The sequence below is a fragment of the Lissotriton helveticus genome, chromosome 1_2 (assembly GCF_964261635.1).
Source record: "Lissotriton helveticus chromosome 1_2, aLisHel1.1, whole genome shotgun sequence".
In the NCBI taxonomy this organism is placed as follows: Eukaryota; Metazoa; Chordata; class Amphibia; order Caudata; family Salamandridae; genus Lissotriton; species Lissotriton helveticus.
Window position 1 is genome coordinate 443,210,517 of NC_136058.1, and position 22,526 is coordinate 443,233,042.

Here is a 22,526-nt window from a genome sequence, read left to right on the forward strand (position 1 = left end):
CAGTCTAAGACATGTGTATTTCTGAATGGTCATCATAGTGCGGATGACATTAATGCTAACCACTTACATTTTTCCCATGGAGACTACGGCTCAACCCTAAATACCATGATGGCAAAATTTGATCTTGACTTACTTGATTGCTCTAAGAGAAGGGGTAATATTAAATGTCCAACTTTTACAGGTCGAAACGCTGACAGTAATATTGATCATATTTTAATTTCTTGCAATGGGTTATATGCAAATTTGTGGATCTCTGAACAGGTGGTAAGAGACCATAACAGTATTTCCATCTCACTATTATGTTGGGGAAACAAATTAAAAAACACTGATGAATGTTTCTCCATCATTATTCCAATAAGACCCAACGGCATGAGGATCGAATGGGATGGAGTAGATTCTGCAAAGACCCAAAGGGAGGTGGTAATGAAATGTCGGGAAGAAATTGACCGTTGTCTTAGCGATGAGGTCCACCCACATACATTACTTAATATCTCTTCCAAGATAAATAATATAATTAATAGTATCTTTACCAGGAGGACTAAAAGTAATAGAAAGACTAATGTAGGTTGGTTTGATAAAAAATGCTCCCAGGCTTTACATAACTTGAAATCTGCCCTAGGTACCAAACCCCGCAATCAAACACTTATTCATGACCTACGCCTCACATATAGGCTAGTTATTTAGGAGGAGCGGAGAAAGGAGTTTCAAGAGGAAGCGTGGGAAGAATTAAACCTGGCCGCAGACACAAACAATAGTAAGTTGTTTTGGGAGACAAAATGATTGTATGCCTGAACTTACCTCACATGTAAATGTAATGCATGGATCGAGCACTTTTCCAATATTTTTAACCCAGATAGAGAGACTTCAATTTTAACTCCAAATTATGATTTTACATGGCCTTCTTTACCGCTGCTAATTAGTATAGAAGAAGTGCATGAGGGGTTACTAAACAGCAAGGGAGGTTGTGACGAGGGGGACCCGGACTCGGATCCTCCGGGCTTACCTGTTACCATGTCCCCTCTTTCCACACAGCACACCGACTCCTGGAAAACATCGGACTTCCTGTTCAACCCCTTACAGGTCACCGAGGACCTGTGTTTCTTTAATTGGGCGGAGCCGGACCCTACACCCGCCCACCTATCGCAAGGAAAACCCAGCCCAGAGATCCCACAGGTGTGTGTTACACCCGGAGGAGGAGAAGGAGAGTGGCGACAGGAGGACGGAGCGGAGTGGCGATCGAGGGAGGAAGAGCGGAGGACGAACGAGGCGGGAGAGGACGAGCGGAGGACGGATGAGGCGAGAGAGGAGGGACAAAAATCGGAGGAGGCAGAAGGAGACGACCGAGAAGTCCAGAACAACGGAGGAGAACCGAGAGGGGTCCGAGACTTCAGCGACAAGCCAGGAGGCCAACGGGAAGGTGCATCGCCCAGCCACACTTCCCGGGAAGTGTGGCTAGAGCAGGTACGGTCACGCTTCACGGGTTGGGTGGGACGTAAGGGGGTCAAACCACCCTAAAGAAGTACTCGACATCCCGTGCACAAAACCCACCCCTTTCACCTCACTTGTACCGGGGTAGTCTGCACGTGTGACTCCTCACTCCCTTCCCCAATCTAAATCTATAGTTCACCAGGCTAACACTGGTTTCTTTCTATTCTGCTGCAGTACTCCGGCCCACGTTTGAAAACGGCGGAAGACCGGACTACACCTCCCAGACGACATCGGGAGCATCGGCGGCTCGGAGCGGCAAGAGACTTAACGGAGGACGCAGAAAACCCCCTCCCTTATTATCGAGTGCTGGTGCAGAAAAGGCGGCTGTATAAAACAATAAAACCGGCTTTACCAAAGACCCCGTTGTCAGTAAATCTGTTCGATTCCCCACGTGAAATCCCACAAGTGGTGGAGAATGCAGGCAAGGAACTAGCCATCCAGGACACAACGATGGAAGAAATGCTATAGGCTCTCATTAAAGGCCAGGAACAATTGGGATGGGCAGTGGAGCACCAGCTCGCCTCCGCGCAGCAAGACATGGACACCTTCAGGAGCACCGTGGTGGCACGACTCGAAGGAATGCAACAGACAGTCGACCCAGCCAGCAACCCGGTGAGAGAGAGCCGTCCACCTCCCACCCCCTCTGGTATATCCCTGCATAAATACATTACAGGCGAAGATCCAGATGCCTTCCTGACAAACTTCGAGAGGGTGGCTTTAGCATGTGGGTGGCCCTTGGAGAAATGGCCGTTCTTCCTCGCACCCCTGTTGACCGGAGAGGCACAGGCGGCCTACCAGGTCGCCAACAGCAATGGACAGACCCCATACGGACAAATTAAGGAAATCATCCTAGACCACCTAGGATTGGAAGCGGAGGCCTACAGGGTACGCTTCCGAAAAGAAAGAGGACTAGTAGGGGACAATCCAAAAACCCTGTTCTTTCGGTTGAAAGCCGCTGCCGATAAATGGCTCACCCCTACATCCAGCACGAAAGAGGAGATCATGGATAAAATGTATCTGGAGCAGTTCCTCGAGGCCCTCCTTTACGGGACACAGCGGTGGCTGAGACAGCACTCCAACCTGACCACCAAACAAGCCATGGAGATGGCAGCCACGATTGTCCGGGCACAACCCCGCTTGCACACTAGTGAACCGGAGAAAACGACTAGACCACCTCTCAGGCCGGACCGCCGGCCTCGACCCCCGCCTGGACTCCCTGTTCCCCGAATGATGACACCAGAGGTTCCCCAATACCGGGGTCCACAGTGCTTCGACTGTGGGGCATGGAGACATATCGCTCGCCTGTCCCCTCAAAAACGCAACCAGGAAGAACCCATGGACGTCGGCTATATACCCAAAGCTGTTATGTATACTGCGGAGCTTGGAGGTGCCTATCACGTGAGTGTCAAGGTCAACGAAACCGAGGTCCGGGCTCTCCTGGACTTGGGATGTAAACAGTCTGTAATACAGGGATGTTATGTGAGGCCCCTTCAGGTAATGCCAGACGCCCTAGTTTATATTAAGTGTGTGCACGGTGATGTCAAGGGTTATCCGGTGGCTTATATCCCCATAGAACTGGAGGGTAGGAGTACACTGGTGGTGAAGGTAGGTGTGTTGGATGCCCTCCCCGAGAAGCTTATATTAGGGACCGATAACCCCCACTTTCTAGACGTCTTTGAGGGACAGATACTCAAGGGCAGGTCGCTCAACACCTCATCTCTTCCTGCCCTGACATCCCCAGACCCCTAGGAGGGAGACAGAAGCTTTCGTTTTGCCCAGGCCAATGACTCGAACCTGTTTAATGCCTGGGAACAAGCCCACATGGATCAGAACAATCCTCAGCCCCGTTATCCCCGCTTTCTGATAAAAGACGACCTCCTCTATAGACAGGCGAAACAGGAAGACCCTCTACAGTTGTTGGTCCCGACCTGTTTCAGGGAACAAATCATGTTTAACGCTCACACGCACTTGTTGGCAGGGCATACCGGGAGCGAGAAGACCACCCAGAACGTACTGAGAAGCTTCTATTGGCCGGGAGTGTATCAAGACATCAAGACCCATTGTCAGATGTGCGATATGTGTCAGCGAAAAAACACACAGAGACCCCCAGCTGTACCCCTACAACCCCTCCCCATAATCGGAACACCCTTCGAGAGAGACGGCATGGATCTCATTGGGCCCTTACCACAAACACGGAGGGGGCATCAATACGCCCTAGTGATCGTTGACTATGCCACTTGCTTCCCAGAAGCATTCCCTCTGAAAGCCCCCACCTCAAAGAACATTGCGGAGAAGTTCCTGGAACTATTCTCACGGGTGGGATTTCCCAAAGAAGTCCTTACGGACCGGGGGACCCCGTTCATGTCAAGAGTCATGAAGGAAGTATGCCAACTTCTAGGCCTCCACGAGATACGAACGTCTGTATACCATCCCCAGACGGACGGACTGGTGGAGCGCTATAACGGGACCCTGAAATCTGTTCTGAAGAAAATTCTAACCATAAACGGAAGCAACTGGGACCTACTACTACCTCTGGCTTTATACGTGATCCGAGGCCAGAAGCAGAGCAGTTTAGGCTGCTCATCATTTGAGATGCTGTACGGAAGACAGCCCCGGAGCCTTCTGGAGATGACCAAAGAGGTATGGGAAGCAGAGTCATCAGGAGAAACACGATCCCTACTGGAATACAGTCAAAACCTGAAGAACAAGCTGGGGAAGATACGCAAATTGGCCTTTACCCAGCTAGAAACCAGCCAAAGAAAACAGCAGACCCACTATGACAAGGGGAAGAAGTGGCGACAACTCATCATTGGCGACTGGGCTCTGGTGTTACTACCCTCTCCCACAAAAAAATTCCAAAATGAATGGCAAGGCCCATACAAAGTCATCGAGACGATAGGGAGGACGACCTATCGGTTACGATTGAGCGGGAGGAAAACCCAGATATTCCATATAAACCTACTGAAGAAGTGGTTGGGCTCACCACCCGCGTCCTCCAACCTCGCTTTCCTCACAGGAGACGACCCGGAGACAACGTTGAGAGAACTAGTGATCAACAATGAGTGGTACCAGAGCGAGCAAGAGGGGCTGTAGAAGATCCTACGACCCTTCCAGCATATATTCTCCAACCTTCCGGGGACAACCCGATTGACCGAACACCGGATTGAGACCCCTGCGGGTGTCACGGTCAAGCAACGACGATACAGGATCCCAGCTGCAAAAAGGGAAGCCATAAACAAAGAAGTGAAGGAAATGTTAAAGCTAGGAGTGATCCGACCCTCCAGAAGTGAATGGTCTTCGCCCATAGTGATGGTGCCCAAACCGGACGGAACCAGCCGGTTCTGCATGGATTTCAGGGCGCTGAATGCAGTATCCTCATTTGACGTGTACCCCATACCCAGGATAGACGAGCTGATAGAGAAACTAGGGGACTCTAAATATATCAGCACCCTGGACCTGACAAAGGGATATTGGCAGGTCCCATTAAGGGAAGAGGATCGGAAGAAAACAGCCTTCGCTACGCCAGACGGACTCTACGAGTTCAACGTACTCCCCTTCGGCCTACATGGTGCCACTGCGACCTTCCAGAGATTAATGAATGAGGTACTGAGAGAACATCAGGGATATAGTTCGGCATACCTCGATGATATCATCATATTTAGCCCGTCATGGGAGGAACACCTACAACATCTACAGAACATCCTACAACAACTACGCAGAGCCGGCCTGCATATCAACTCAAAGAAATCAAGAATCGGGTTCCAGAAAGTCAAGTACTTAGGATACGTCTTGGGGCACGGAGCCATATAACCCCAACTTGAAAAAGTGAGGGCCATTGCCGACACCCGTTTCCCAAAAACCAGAGAGAAATTAGGGCCTTCTTGGGGCTAGTAGGCTACTACCGGAGATTCATCCCCTCATTTTCAGACGTAGCAGCGCCATTGACTAACACCCTAAAAAAACATCCCAAGAACCATGACTTCCAGAGACCCTCCCCTGCAATGTGGAAAGCTTTCCAGACCTTAAAGAGAGCTATCACAACAACCCCAGTCCTTACATCCCCTGACTTCTCGAAACCCTTTATACTGCACACGGACGCCTCCGACTTCGGAATAGGAGCCGTGTTGTCCCAGGATACAGGGGCAGGCGGGGAACAACCCATCCTGTACATCAGTCGCAAGTTATTCCCCAGGGAAGTGAGATATCCCACTATTGAAAAAGAATGTCTCGCCATACGATGGGCTGTAGATAAGCTGCGCTATTACCTGGAGGGGCATCAGTTTATCCTGTATACAGACCACGCCCCTCTTCTATGGATGAGCCGCAACATCTCAAACAATCCCAGGGCCATGAGATGGTTCCTGGCCCTACAGCCCTTCAGGTTTCAGGTCCGCCACAGAAAGGGGAAAGACAATGCCAACGCAGACTACCTGTCCCGTTATCCTCTCCCCGAACGGGAGAATCCTAGGGGGGAGGGGTGTGACGAGGGGGACCCGGACTCGGATCCTCCGGGCTTACCTGTTAGCATGTCCCCTCTTTCCACACAGCACACCGACTCCTGGAAAACGTCGGACTTCCTGTTCAACCCCTTACAGGTCACCGAGGACCCGTGTTTCTTTAATTGGGCGGAGCCGGACCCTACACCCGCCCACCTATCGCAAGGAAAACCCAGCCCAGAGATCCCACAGGTGTGTGTTACACCCGGAGGAGGAGAAGGAGAGTGGCGACAGGAGGACGGAGCGGAGTGGGGATCGAGGGAGGAAGAGCGGAGGACGAGCGGAGGACGGAGGAGGCGAGAGAGGAGGGACAAAAATCGGAGGAGGCAGAAGGAGACGACCGAGAAGTCTAGAACAACGGAGGAGAACCGAGAGGGGTCCGAGACTTCAGCGACAAGCCAGGAGGCCAACTGGAAGGTGCATCGCCCAGCCACACTTCCCGGGAAGTGTGGCTAGAGCAGGTACGGTCACGCTTCACGGGTTGGGTGGGACGTAAGGGGGTCAAACCACCCTAAAGAAATACTCAACATCCCGTGCACAAAACCCACCCCTTTCACCTCACTTGTACCGGGGTAGTTAGTCTGCACGTGTGACTCCTCACTCCCTTCCCCAATCTAAATCTATAGTTCACCAGGCTAACACTGGTTTCTTTCTATTCTGCTGCTGTACTCCGGCCCACGCTTGAAAACAGCGGAAGACCGGACTACACCTCCCAGACGACATCGGGAGCATCGGCGGCTCGGAGCGGCAAGAGACTTAACGGAGGACGCAGAAAACCCCCTCCCTTATTATCGAGTGCCGGTGCAGAAAAGGTGGCTGTATAAAATAATAAAACCGGCTTTACCAAAGACCCCGTTGTCAGTAAATCTGTTCAATTCCCCATGTGAAATCCCACAGAGGTAAAGCACCAGGCCCTGATGGGGTCCCAATTGATTTATACAGAGATTACCCGGACCTCTGGGCCCCAATTTTAGCTAGGATTTTAAATGTTGCAGCAATAGGAGATTTTCCTCCATCTTGGGGTCAGTCATTGATTATTCCTCTTTTTAAAAAGGGTTCTCGTTCTGAAGCATGCAATTATCGCCCAATATCCCTGCTAGATTATAAAGGTTATGAGCAGGATTTTACTGAAAAGGTTGGAAACCTGGGCCTCAGACAATAAGATTTCATCTCCAGTGCAATATTAATTTAGGAAGGGCCTTGGAACTTTAGAACAATGTGTTAATCTTGATTTGCTTATTAGTAAATACACATTATTGAAGGGGAGCAATTTGTTTTTATGTTTTGCAGACTTGAGCAGTGCTTTCGATCTCATGGACCATTCACTCTTGTGGTCCACTCTGCTCTAATCTGGGGCCCCCAGAGAGATTGTGTTTTTTCTGGCCAGAGTTTACGAGAGATTATCGTGTAGTGTACCCTATGGGCCTATAGGAAAACGTACCCCCTTTTTTGATGTAAGAAGGGGCATCCGGCAGGGTTTTGTGCTGGCCCCTCTTTTATTTTCATTATTTATTAATCAAATTGATGTTATTTTAGGTCAAATATCGGCTGATGCCCCAATGATATATAAGAAGCCAGTCCCAATTTTATTATATGCTGACGACGCTCTTTTAATCTCACGCACCCCTATAGGTCTCCTGCGGCTTATTGATAATTCTGAAGAATTTATTAATGGCAGAAAACTTTTAATTAATAAATCTAAAACATATAATATGACTTGTGGTAAGAAAATTAATTTAACAAGGTCCTTTTATTTGGATAATACAAAGGTGCAAATGGTTAAGTCATTTTGTTATCTGGGCCTAACATTTGCCGTGAACGGGAAGTGGCTAGCTGAATATGAGAATATATGCCATAAGACGAATAGGAACACCAACAGCATATTTAAATTTGCTACAAAACTTGGGGATCATAGAATAAAAGAGATGGTAGCCATATATAATGCTAGGTGCGTTTCCTCTGCCCTGTATGGGGCTGGGGTATGGGGTCACAGCTGTGACAAATCACTCCAGCAAGATGAAAACAACTTTCTTAAGCGGCTGTTGAGTCTCCCCCGTCGGCTTCCACCAAATTAATACACAGGGAAGTTGGCATTAATTATATATCGGATTTAGCTGCCCTACGCCCCTTATTGTTATGGTGTTCTATCTGGTCCAAAAGCGAAACTGTATTCATATAGTCCATAATTAATGATTGTATAAAATTGGACCACTGTTCCCGTATCCCCTGGTTAAGCTACATAGCTCACTGGTTTAGTACCTTATTTAACTGTGATATTTATACGGAACCAGAATATGCAGCACAGATACCAAAAAGGGAGATAAAAGGTACCTTTCTGGCCCACAAAAAGGAGACCCGCAGTATATTGATTGGAGCTCAACCTACTCTTGTGTTTTATCAGCAATTGGATTTAAGAACTGGTTTCCAGGTCTATTTGACAGGCGTGACAAGACGTTGCCACCGCTTTGTTTTAACACGTCTTAGGCTAGGGATCGCCCATCACCTTGTGGCCTTTCCAATCAGGAAAAAAAGTTCTAAATCTGAATGCCCATGTGACAACACCCCCAAACAAAGTTGTTGTCATTTCTTACTTTTTTGTACATTTTATTTATATTTAAGAAAGTTCTATTTGAAGCCCATCCTTTTAAAATATAACATTCGATCTACTGCAGAGGCCATGAAACTAATATGTTCATTGGGAAGTCCGGATATTTGTTGCCATGTAGCAATTTAAATTTTAAAATGTATAGCTGCCAGAAAATCTATAGTAATATGAGCTTAAACTTTATATTTTAAAATGTATAGCTGCCAGAAAATCTATAATAATATGAGCTTAAACTTTATATTTTAAAATGTATAGCTGCCAGAAAATCTATAATAATATGAGCTTAAACTTTATATTTTAAAATGTATAGCTGCCAGAAAATCTATAATAATATGAGCTTAAACTTTATATTTTAAAATGTATAGCTGCCAGAAAATCTATAATAATAGGAGCTTAAACTTGATATTTTAAAATGTATAGCTGCCAGAAAATCTATAATAATATGAGCTTAAACTTTGCTGTTTTTAAATCATGGCACATTAGTACTTTAAGAGCCTTTGAGGCATTACTTATGGGTCTGGTGGCTCAGTGGACTAACGCGTCTACTACAGGGGCCTGTGTTCGCCCTCATGGTCACAGGTTCAAATGCCGGCAGGTCCACTCAGCCTTTCATCCACCTGAGGTCGATAAAATGAGTACCATTGAGTTGGGTAACAACAAACATCTGTTATTCAGCGGCAAGACACCCGTAGTGGTGAACGTGCGCTTTACAAATACACATGTTATGTTATGTTATGGGGACTGTATCTACTGCCTGGAATGCACTCGCTAATTTGCCCTTTACAAATTATTTGAACGTATTGGAATATGATGTTCTATTGTTTAAACTGTGCATCACCGCTTAGATTATTTGCCATTTTGGGAGATTGATTATGCTTTCAATTGACTATGGAAGGCAGTATAAAGGGGAATTTGTATCCTGCAGATCTTAGAACATATAGGGCATGTTTACTGTGTAATTCGCGTACTTTGCACATTATTACTTACATTTGCACATTACTCTTTTTTGCACTTTAAACGTTTACAGAAGGTACTTAACAGCGTAATTTGCACATTGAGGATTTTAGAGTGTTTTAAGGCACTTTATTCCGTAATTTGCACATGTTGTGCCCCGCTAAGAGCTTTTGCTATCTAGTGCAATTTGACTGATATAGTAATAGTTGATAGAGATTTGTTTAGCGACAACATTTAGTCTAGGCTGTAAGAGTTATATGTTTTGGAGTATGTATAATTTTATGCGTCAGATAATTTGTATATGTCTATTTCTTTGAAGATAATGATTAATGATAGGTGCCGTCATTAATAGTGAAGGATAATATTACCAAAATGTATATATTTGTGATGATTTTAATATGTTTATTTGTGATTGCTTATATGGTTGTGCTTTGCAAACCGGATAAAGCATTTTGAACTGAACTGAACTGGGTGAGGGAATCTAATGCAAGCAAGTCAAGTGACAAAGTGATTAAACCAGTGGTGGTACATTTGCAAACAGTAGATTTATTTGATGGGCCATGGTGGAAGGTAGCAATTGATATTATGGGGCATTTACCACGTTACCTTTCAAGAAGGCATGTTATCATTGGGCATTACTCTAAGTGCGCGGAAGTTCATATGGATGGCAGTGTGACCACGGAGGTGGTTATTGATTTTTTGGAGGATGTTTTTTCCAGGGAAGGTGTACCAGAGTCGCTGGTGTCTGATAAGCATGAACCTGTTCAGCATGATCTGCTAATCCGATCCCTGGCCTCACTTGTGCTCTCCTTCGCGCCAGGACACTCTCGAGTAACAGTGCGCTCTACAAATGCATTATAACATAACATAACATGATGGAGTGGAGCTTACATCAAGTAAGATGCAGTCGTTTTTGGAAACGTGTGGTGTTAATCATGTAAGGGCATCATTGGATTATCCCAAAAGTAATGGCCAGGTTGAGCGGTTCAATGGAATTGTCAAAGAGTCAATACAATTGGCACTTAAGTCTGGGTTATCATGGAAGAAAGCTTTTCAAAGTATGTTGTTATCAAACATGATTACACATCATTCAGTAACAGGTAGAATGCCGTTTGAGGTGTTAAGAGGAAGGAAACCTTCTTCAAAACTTGTACCTTGTATGTTGAGGATTGAGAAGGAAGAGAAAGGGAAGTCAGACGCTGAGCTTCTGATGACGAGGAATGTGGAACAGAGTCAAACTCAGGTCATTAACAGAATCAACATTATTATTATTATTATTTGAAGCTTGTAAAGTGCACAGCTACCCCCAGCGGGCGTTTCCCGGCTCTTAGACAGGCGGCAGGTGCGGGTACTCATAGAGGGCGAAGAGTTGGAAAACAGACAGGTCTTCAAGTGGCATCGGAAAGTAGATTCCGATACAACCATCTGCTAGGACATTGGCAGGCTGTTCCTGGCTTTGGCCGTGATCACTGTGAAAGCTCTGCCACCCATTCTGGGGCGGTGAAAATGGGGAGTCACAAAAAGGCTGAGATGGTTTGATCTGAGTGAGCGGTTCGACTGAGCATGCTTAAGGCTGGCTCTAAGGTAGGCCGGTCCCTGACCCTGCATTGTTCTAAAAGTTAAGACCAGTGACTTAAACTGAATGTGCCTGGTCACTGAAGGCCAGTGAAGTTTCTTCAGTTGGGGAGAAATCGAGTGGCGATATGGGATGTTATCGATCAACCTGACCACCGCGTTCTGAACAATCTGTAAGCGTTTGATCAGGTAGACAGGAGCCCCAGCGTACAGACTGTTTGCATAGTCCATATGTGAGGTGATCAGGGTGTGAACAATGGTCCGGCGAGATTCCGGAGGGAGAAAAGGGAGAATTTTGCGAATCATGTGCAATTTACCGAAACACGCTGATGACAGGAAACCTGGTTGAATTGAGATTTACAGGATAACTCGTTGTTGAACCAGAATCCAAGATTCCTGGCTGAGTCCACAAGATCCGGAGGGGGGTTCAACTCCAATGGCCACCATCATAGAGGTGGAGGAGAGTTTTTTGATGAAAACACAGCACCTCGGTTTTATCAGAGTTGAACCTAAGCGTGTTTGATGCCAAACAGGTGGAGATGTTGCACAAGCAGTGTCTAAAATTAGAGAAAGCTGCTTCAGAGTGATCCTTAAATGAGAACACCAATTGTGTGTTGTCATCATAAGAAATCACTCTGACACCACAAGATTCTACCACTGAGGCCAGTGGAGAGAGATATACATTAAAAAATAGCAGGCCCAGTGCTGAGCCCTGAGGGACTCCACAGTTCAGTGGTTTCTCCTCGGACACAAATGGCTGAAGGGAGACCTGTTGAGTGCGACCATCTAGATAGGATCTGATCCAGGCTAGAGGGGTACCCTGAATACCGAGACTGTATAGTCTTGCAAGCAAAATATCATGAGAGACCGTATCGAATGGCGCGGACAGGTCAAGAAGCACCAGCATCGCTGCTTCACCTGCGTCCAAACATTCACAAATTGTTTCAGAAACCTCCAGCAGCGCAGTCTCTGTGCTATATCCGGATCTAAACCCGGATTGTGAGTTGTGTAAATGATGGCACATCTCAAGATAGCTCGATAATTGCTCCCGAACTACTTTTTCCAGGACTTTGGCTGGTTTAGGTAGCAGGGAAATGGGGCAGTAATTTTTAAAAACAGAAGGATCTGCATTCGTTTTTTCAAAATAAGTATTAGCATGGCCTGTTTCCAGGTCAAAGGGAAAAAGGTATAGCCCCAGTTGACAGGGAGGTGTTCCAAATCAAGTTCAAAGGAGAGATAATGAGGGGGGCTAAAGAGCTAAATATTAATGCCAGGCAGGAGTCCTTTGTGGAGCTTGATTTACAGGAGAGCAATTTTTGGAGTTCTAAATCAGTGGAGATCGGTGTAGGAAGGTGGATATCTGACTATGGTTACCCCCAACTTTTTGCCTGTGTTTAGCTGGTTTTTGACTTAGTTGGCCTGGGATCCTGCTATTCAGGGCCCCAGGCTATCTTCTCTCTCTGTAAAATGGACTCCATGTACTTTAGGTACATAACCAATTGGGAATTGGGTCACCTTTGTGAGCCCCTGTATAGTGTGCCATAGGTACCCAGGGCATAGGTGCATCCAAGGCCTACCAGGGGCTGCAGCATATATTATGCCACCCCTGGCTGGCCGCCACATTGACACAACTGGCTGATCACTCAGCTGGGGCAAGGTCATGTAATCACCCCTTGCTTAGGTATAGTATCCCTATACCTACCCTTACAGATAGACACATAAGTACCTGTGAGTCACTCCTATGGCAGGCCTTGACAATCCTGAAGGCAGAGTGCTTGGTATTAGGTGAGATGGTGCTCTGGCATGAGCTGAGCCCGTCTGCAGCTTTCGGAACCATGTCCTTATAGCTGTTCTAGATATAGCCATACCATATACTCTTACGTGCATTATAATCCTCGCGGTTAAATACTAACTCTGGTTTGGCTTTATCAAAACATGTCGAGTGAGGTGTCATTCATTTTGGAATACTACCCCCTCGCCAATCTTGGCGACGGGGGTAGCATTCCACCCTTCTAGAGGTAGAAGACATGTTATTATCTTTAATCCCGGTTAAAGCTAACTCGAGCCTCAGCATCACAAAATGGATGCTGCTGCCACCGACACAAGTCTGACCCCTGCTGCTGGGAGTCCTTCCAGCGAGGGAGGCTTGGTCAATAGGTTTCCTGTCTTGGGAGGTGCTAGCACCACCCCAGACAGGCCATAGTGTATTGGGCCAGGGAGGGTTGAATAGAATGAGACATAGCCTGGGGCACACAAGGTGTCCCATGCATAGCCCGGTTTCAGCCAGTTGCTGGGGCACTCCAGCCCCAGCCTTGGCGCGAAACTGGACGAAGGGAAAGGGGTGTAACCACCCCCTTCCTGGTCCCACCCATAGGAGGGACCTAGTAGGTAGTCCAGCCCCCTTTAGTCCTATAAAGATGGGAGCTGGCCCAAGAGACTTTAGATTTGATCCTGATTTGAAACTTGAAACGAAACTCTGGACCTTCGACATTCTGCGATGCTTAGAAGACTGAACAATCTCCCTTGTGGTCAAGGAGTGACCACCCAGTGTAAACAGGCACCATCCAGTGATCAACGGTTTGCTTTGTCGACGCTCCTGCCGGAGCCCGAGCACAGAGCCTGACAAGACCTGGACTTCCAGACACTTCTGACCCTGATCCACAGCCACAGCAGAGCTGAGACCAGTGGAGGCGACGAGGGACGTGGTACCGGCCATCTTGAGAAACCTGAACATCGTTGACTGTGCAGATTCCGAGGTACCCTTTGAATCTGTGCATTGGGGATTGAGAAGCCCCAGCCCGAGCATCCTGTGTGCCGAAGCACAGCCCTCTACACTCCTCGAGTGTCCCGTGGGGCCTGCTGGTACTTTGGTGCTCGACATGTCCGTCCGGTCACTGGCCCGTTGGCTAGTAGCCTCTGTGACGATGAACCGTTTGAATTTCACTGCTGGTCTGGTTGCTCCAGACTGGCCCTTGATTCCCTGCAAAGGAGAAGCCATCCAGACCTTGCTGGTCTGACCAAGAATCCATCTCTACTTCCTGCGTGGGTTGCCTTTGCCAAGGCTTGTTGACTCCAATCCGGACAACAACAGCGCAGACAGCGAGAACCTTCATGGGACAGTCCATCTCCAGCTCCTGGTCATCGACGACGCCTCCTGGTCCACGTTGCTGCAGGGACAAGCTTCATGACATCACCTGATTGCTCCGTGACATCGCCTGGTTCCTTCCTGGTTCCTTACTGGTCACTGGCTAGTGACCCAGACTCTGTCCCCTCTGCTTTCAGGTACTCTTCATCCTCGATCCACTCTTGGATCCACCTGGACATCTTCCTCCTGGTTGCCTGCAGCATCTTCTTACAGGTCTCCATAGGATCCAGCGACGAAACCTGACACAACTTTGCACCATGCACACGGCTCCTGTGGGCAAGGTAATGCGAGTACTACGGTGCTCCTGTGGGTGTTGACTATCCTAGTGTCCTAGTTTCAGGTAGCTTTCTCCCAAGTGATCCGGAAGTGTCCTTAATCTTCTAATTTCTATTGACTTTTGTTCCCATTGATTTCCTATGAGAACCCGCGTGTGTGTTTAAACACTGCACACGCATCCCGTGCTTCTTAACTATTGTTAGTACAGCGTAGCCCCAGCGATTCCCTAGGCCCTAGGCCTACTCCTTTTTCGTGACGTGGTTCTTATACCACTGTTTTAATATGTTTTCTTCGCCCCTAGGGCTCTACTGTATATTGTGTAACTTACTGTATGATAATTAAGTAACTTGCTATGTGCTTGGGCCTCTGATCTCATAAAGAACTCAGAGGGATTGTTTAGTTAATAAATACATCTATATTTTATATATAACCTGTGTGGTGTCCTTTCATTTGGTATTCAAGGGGTTACATATGGTAAAACAGCTGGCTTTACATGCCTTCTGAAGTTTTAGCCTAAGACTGCTTTGTCCAAGCTACCGCTAGGATAGCTGGTCTATAAGGTTGTCTTTACAACTATCACCATAAGTGTTGTTTGGATTGGTAAAGGATGCTCACTAGAATAGTGAACATCATATACCATGCCAACTTCTCACAATCGGGTGAAAGGTGGTTATTGGCTCACTATTGAGTTTTAAACCGGGCAATCCAGAGTAGGGCCAATCGTAGAGTAAATGTCTAAAATATTGTCTTGAAAGAAGTCCGATAGTCCATTACAGAGTTCCTGAGTAGGGGGAATCATGCTAGATAATGCGAATGGTTTAGTAAAATCTGTCACTATTTTAAAAAGGGTTTTCGAAGATTTACCAGTGGAGTTTACTTTCTTGACAAAATACTCTCTCATTACTGAGCGCTTAATTTTGTGAAAATTCTTAATCGCGGTTCTGTAAATTGATTTAGCCTCTGTTTCATAGGATAGTCTCCAATTCTGTTTGAGTTTCTTGCACAGACTTTTTTCAGCACGCAGAGTGGGGGTAAACCAGGGGGCAGATGTTTTTTTCTAGAGGAGACAATAGGTTGCTCTGGGGCAACTGTATCAAGGCCAGAGGCGAGCCAATAATTAAAGTTAGATACATCTAGTTCCAAATCCCTCCCCAACTGCAGATGGGTTCGAGAAAGGGCGGGGGCCAAAATGTTACAAGTGATTTTAAACCATTTCCTACTGTGATCCCGGGCCAAAGAGGAATTAGTTGATTGAGACAGAGTAGCCACACTAAACAGGATTAAAAAAAATGGTCTGACCATGTAAGAGGTATAGGCGGAGCCGTAGGCAGATTAGGGTTGTTCGTAAACGGTAAATCTGGAATATGGCCGGCCCGATGGGTAGGGCCTCTAACATGCTGAGTTAGATTAAGGCCTTCTAGGATTCTAGGAGCTGGGCAGCTTTAGTGCACTGAGTATCATCCACATGTAGGTTAAAATCACCAAGGATTTTAAAATGTGTATGAGCAGATGAAAGCATGGAAAATTAAATAACTGGATGACATTTCTTGAAATAACTGCATTTGTCAACATACATTTGTGGTATAATGCTAATATTTGCCAGTGGGTGTACTTTTATGTAATATTTTGCAACTCAAATAGGTAAAACACAACAGACATCAAAGTATGACTGTGGGTCTAATATTTGAATAAATATGGAAATGTACCGTTTTTCAAGTACATTTATATGCAAAACACAAAATAAATATGGATAAATACAGACGCCTGAAATTGCATTTTCTACAACAGAAGTCAATGTGGATTTTCATTCTCCTGATTTTCTATTTTAAATCTCCCCCTCCCTGTCCTGAAATGTTAACTGTGTGATTATTATTGGATTTTGAGACTCTTCTCAGCCTGGACCCAGAGCAAAAGTCCCCATGGGGCTACTGCAGGAGCCTTGCTGTCACTGGAGGGGGCGTGGCCAGGTACAGTCATTTGCATGCCCAGAAGCCTCTGCGGCAAACACCCGATTCATCACTACAGGCGACACAGGCATCAGGAGAGCCTGTAGGTGTGCACTCACAGGCAATCATGAGAGTTATTGACACATGACCGGTGTAAAATCAATCTGCTAGTAGTAAGTTATCGTGATGGTGTGGACAGCTAAACTTTTAATTCAATATCTTAATCTTTTGTTCAATACACCGCGGGTCACGCGCACTCAAGCGGGATTTTTAAAATTTTTTGGAGGGTTTCTTAACTAGAAACTCCGTGACTGGTTGAAATGAGAACAGCCGCGGTGTGGCCTCGCTCATGAAGCCACAGTCGCGCGCGTGACGCGGGGTGACGTAAGATGTCACAGCGTTGCGTGACTCAGAATGAGGCGCCGTTGACGTAAGACGTCACACAGCGTCGCGTGGCTCAGAACGAGGCGCCGTGCGTAAGGTTTCCTCCGCCTCCATTGGCTGGTCAGGATCCTCGGTGTGCTCCTCGGTGTCTTCCATGTCCGCCTCAGTCCCTTCCCCAGCAGTAGTCTCCTGTGCCTCAGCGCCCTCTGCAGCATCCTCTGGTTTCTTCTCCTCGGGGTCTTCCATGTCCCCTGTGCCTCAGCGCCCTCTGCAGCATCCTCTGGTTTCTTCTCCTCGGTGTCTTCCATGTCCCCGTCGGTCCCTTCCCCAGCGGCAGTCTCCTGCGCCTCAGCGCCCTCTGCAGCGTCCTCTGGTTTCTTCTCCTCGGTGTCTTCCATGTCCCCGTCGGTCCCTTCTCCAGCAGCAGTCTCCTGCGCCTCAGCGCCCTCTGCAGCGTCCTCTGGTTTCTTCTCCTCGGTGTCTTCCATGTCCCCGTCGGTCCCTTCTCCAGCAGCAGTCTCCTGCGCCTCGGCGCCCTCTGCAGCGTCCTCTGGTTTCTTCTCCTCGGTGTCTTCCATGTCCCCGTCGGTCCCTTCTCCAGCAGCAGTCTCCTGCGCCTCAGCGCCCTCTGCAGCGTCCTCTGGTTTCTTCTCCTCGGTGTCTTCCATGTCCGCGTCGGTCCCTTCTCCAGCAGCAGTCTCCTGCGCCTCAGCGCCCTCTGCAGCGTCCTCTGGTTTCTTCTCCTCGGTGTCTTCCATGTCCCCGTCGGTCCCTTCTCCAGCGGCAGTCTCCTGCGCCTCAGCGCCCTCTGCAGCATCCTCTGGTTTCTTCTCCTCAGTGTCTTCCATGTCCCCGTCGGTCCCTTCTCCAGCGGCAGTCTCCTGCGCCTCAGCGCCCTCTGCAGCATCCTCTGGTTTCTTCTCCTCGGTGTCTTCCATGTCCCCGTCGGTCCCTTCTCCAGCGGCAGTCTCCTGCGCCTCAGCGCCCTCTGCAGCATCCTCTGCTTTCTTCTCCTCGGTGTCTTCCATGTCCCCGTCGGTCCCTTCTCCAGCGGCAGTCTCCTGCGCCTCAGCGCCCTCTGCAGCATCCTCTGGTTTCTTCTCCTCGGTGTCTTCCATGTCCCCGTCGGTCCCTTCTCCAGCGGCAGTCTCCTGCGCCTCAGCGCCCTCTGCAGCATCCTCTGGTTTCTTCTCCTCGGTGTCTTCCATGTCCCCGTCGGTCCCTTCCCCAGCAGCAGTCTCCTGCGCCTCAGCGCCCTCTGCAGCATCCTCTGGTTTCTTCTCCTCGGTGTATTCCATGTCCCCGTCGGTCCCTTCTCCAGCAGCAGTCTCCTGCGCCTCAGCGCCCTCTGCAGCGTCCTCTGGTTCCTTCTCTTCGGTGTCTTCCATGTCCCCGTCGGTCCCTTCTCCAGCAGCAGTCTCCTGCGCCTCAGCGCCCTCTGCAGCGTCCTCTGGTTCCTTCTCCTCGGTGTCTTCCATGTCCCCGTCGGTCCCTTCTCCAGCAGCAGTCTCCTGCGCCTCAGCGTCCTCTGCAGCGTCCTCTAGTTCCTTCTCCTCGGTGTCTTCCATGTCCCCGTCGGTCCCTTCTCCAGCAGCAGTCTCCTGCGCCTCGGCGCCCTTCTGCAGCATCCTCTGATTTCTTCTCCACTGTGTCTTCCATGTCCCCGTCGGTCCCTTCTCCAGTGGCAGTCTCCTGCGCCTCAGCGCCCTCTGCAGCATCCTCTGGTTTCTTCTCCTCGGTGTCTTCCATGTCCGTGACGGTCCCTTCTCCAGCGGCAGTCTCCTGCGCCTCAGCGCCCTCTGCAGCATCCTCTGGTTTCTTCTCCTCGGTGTCTTCCATGTCCCCGTCGGTCCCTTCCCCAGCAGCAGTCTCCTGCGCCTCAGCGCCCTCTGCAGCATCCTCTGGTTTCTTCTCCTCTGTGTCTTCCATGTCCGCGTCAGTCCCTTCTCCAGCAGCAGTCTCCTGCGCCTCAGCGCCCTCTGCAGCATCCTCTGGTTTCTTCTCCTCGGTGTCTTCCATGTCCCCGTCGTCCCTTCTCCAGCAGCAGTCTCCTGCGCCTCAGCGCCCTCTGCAGCATCCTCTGGTTTCTTCTCCTCGGTGTCTTCCATGTCCGCGTCGGTCCCTTCTCCAGCAGCAGTTTCCTGCGCCTCAGCGCCCTCTGCAGCATCCTCTGGTTCCTTCTCCTCGGTGTCTTCAATTTCCCCGTCGGTCCCTTCTCCAGCAGCAGTCTCCTGCGCCTCAGCGCCCTCTGCAGCATCCTCTGGTTTCTTCTCCTCGGTGTCCTCCATGTCCCCGTCGGTCCCTTCTCCAGCAGCAGTCTCCTGCGCCTCAGCGCCCTCTGCAGCATCCTCTGGTTTCTTCTCCTCGGCGTCTTCCATGCCCCCGTCGGTCCCTTCTCCAGCAGCAGTCTCCTGCGCCTCAGCGCCCTCTGCAGCATCCTCTGGTTTCTTCTCCTCGGTGTCTTCCATGTCCCCGCCGGTCCCTTCTCCAGCGGCAGTCTCCTGAGCCTCAGCGCCCTCTGCAGCATCCTCTGGTTTCTTCTCCTCGGTGTCTTCCATGCCCCCGTCGGTCCCTTCTCCAGCAGCAGTCTCCTGCGCCTCAGCGCCCTCTACAGCATCCTCTGGTTTCTTCTCCTCGGTGTCTTCCATGTCCCCGTCGGTCCCTTCTCCAGCAGCAGTCTCCTGCGCCTCGGCGCCCTCTGCAGCATCCTCTGGTTTCTTCTCCTCTGTGTCTTCCATGTCCCCGTCGGTCCCTTCTCCAGCAGCAGTCTCCTGCACCTCAGCGCCCTCTGCAGCATCCTCTGGTTCCTTCTCTTCGCCCATGGCATCATAAACACCGACATGTCCCCGTCGGTCCCTTCTCCAGCAGCAGTCTCCTGCGCCTCAGCGCCCTCTGCAGCATCCTCTGGTTTCTTCTCCTCGGTGTCTTCTGTGTCCCCGTCGGTCCCTTCTCCAGCCGCAGTCTCCTGCCCCTCAGCGCCCTCTGCAGCATCCTCTGGTTTCTTCTCCTCGGTGTCTTCCATGTCCGCGTCGGTCCCTTCTCCGGCAGCAGTCTCCTGCGCCTCAGCGCCCTCTGCAGCATCCTCTGGTTTCTTCTCCTCGGTGTCTTCCATGTCCTCGTCGGTCCCTCCTCCAGCGGCAGTCTCCTGCGCCTCAGCGCCCTCTGCAGCATCCTCTGGTTTCTGCTCCTTGGTGTCTTCCATGTCCCCGTCGGTCCCTTCTCCAGCGGCAGTCTCCTGCGCCTCAGCGCCCTCTGCAGCATCCTCTGGTTTCTTCTCTTCGGTGTCTTCCATGTCCCCGTCGGTCCCTTCTCCAGCGGCAGTCTCCTGCGCCTCAGCGCCCTCTGCAGCATCCTCTGGTTTCTTCTCCTCGGTGTCCTCCATGTCCCCGTCGGTCCCTTCTCCAGCAGCAGTCTCCTGCGCCTCAGCGCCCTCTGCAGCATCCTCTGGTTCCTTCTCTTCGCCCATGGCATCATAAACCCCGACATGTCCCCGTCGGTTCCTTCTCCAGCAGCAGTGTCCTGCGCCTCAGCGCCCTCTGCAGCATCCTCTGGTTTCTTCTCCTCGGTGTCTTCCATGTCCTCGTCGGTCCCTCCTCCAGCGGCAGTCTCCTGCGCCTCAGCGCCCTCTGCAGCATCCTCTGGTTTCTTCTCCTCGGTGTCTTCCATGTCCCCGTCGGTCCCTTCTCCAGCAGCAGTCTCCTGCGCCTCAGCGCCCTCTGCAGCATCCTCTGGTTTCTTCTCCTCGGTGTCTTCCATGTCCTCGTCGGTCCCTCCTCCAGCGGCAGTCTCCTGCGCCTCGGCGCCCTCTGCAGCATCCTCTGGTTTCTGCTCCTTGGTGTCTTCCATGTCCCCGTCGGTCCCTTCTCCAGCGGCAGTCTCCTGCGCCTCAGCGCCCTCTGCAGCATCCTCTGGTTTCTTCTCCTCGGTGTCTTCCATGTCCTCGTCGGTCCCTCCTCCAGCGGCAGTCTCCTGCGCCTCAGCGCCCTCTGCAGCATCCTCTGGTTTCTTCTCCTCGGTGTCTTCCATGTCCCCGTCGGTCCCTTCTCCAGCAGCAGTCTCCTGCGCCTCAGCGCCCTCTGCAGCATCCTCTGGTTTCTTCTCCTCGGCGTCTTCCATGCCCCCGTCGGTCCCTTCTCCAGCAGCAGTCTCCTGCGCCTCAGCGCCCTCTGCAGCATCCTCTGGTTCCTTCTCTTCGCCCATGGCATCATAAACCTGCTCTCTCAATCCCTCCCTTTCTTTCTCGTCCAAATCATCTGCATTTTCTATCATTGGATCCTGTTCTTCCTCACCTGGCAGTCCTCCCAGTGCATTTCCAAAGACACCACAGTTCTTTCATGCAGCAGGAAGGAAAGGAGAATGGCAGGTGCACCGCTAGAGGTCGGGATGCTGCAGAAGAACCTTCACAGCGTCACCATTAATCTGCATACCCACAATCCTGTGCGCGCCTCATAAAGCTGCTTTACTCTCATACTAAAAGCAGGGCTCTTTGTGGCATTGAAAACAAGAAAGAGCGGACATTTAAGAACGAAAGGTCTAGAGTATGAGCCCGCTAGTAGAAAGGCACGAAACTAGGCATACTACGTTTCTAAGGGAAATTCCGGGTGATTAGTGTATTGTTCAATATGTTGTTAAACACGAAGCTTTCGCAAAACTTATAATGCCCAAAAGAAGGATCTTGAATAACAAGTGTAAATGGTGGATCGGAGGCAGAAATGACGCCCAGAGAAGGAAGGAAACAAATGAAGTGTGGTGATGTGTATTGCGCAACTTGGAACCATTCTATGTCACTGGGAATGTTCCATGTACAGTGTTCCAGCATAGGCAGTTATTACCTTGCCATCGACCTGCCTGCTGGGACGGCTCTCCCTTCCTTCAATAAACTACACTTTATGAACATACTCTTCGTGTCCTGATGCCATCTTTTCACTGGCGACTGAGGACGGGATCTACCCAGCGATCCTGCCAACTCATCAGGAAGAATCTTCAACGTTCACCGTTTTTTTTTAAAGAAAATTCCACAGTCATCACACGCAAAACTGTGAGTAAATTTCAAAATTTTCATCTACAAGCACTTACTCGCGCGGGAGAGCCGTACCCATTAAAAAAAAATATATATATATGAAAAGGAAAGCACAAAGAAGCCCTTCCGTTTCTTTCAAAGACTTCTCCAGAACGAACTATACTCAGAAGAACTTTCTCTGAATGTACACGCGACTGCTGAACGCACACGCGACTGCTAAACGCACACGCGTTTCACAATCTAAACATTATTTCACTTAAATGCGCTGCTGTCCTCACCGTGTCTCAGCTCATTAACGAAGTCTTCCATCGACGCTGCGAGATCTTCCCTCGACGCTGCGCACATAACAATGATGACGTCGAGGAATCTTGAGTGAATGACGCGACCAGCCTTCTACTGTTAACCAATTACAGGCTCGTTTCCACATATTCACGTCCTGTACTGGCTCGTGTGTTTATCGCCATAGTAACCAACTCCCCATTGACTGAAGCCGGAACTGGATTGTCACCTGCGCCTCGCTACACGAGTTGTCCGCTTCAAAAAGGAATTGAGATCTACACGTCAAACACTTTTACCATTTTCCAGTTCCTTTTAAAAAAAAAAAAGAAGTTTAAATCATTCCTCGTGTTTGTTGCCG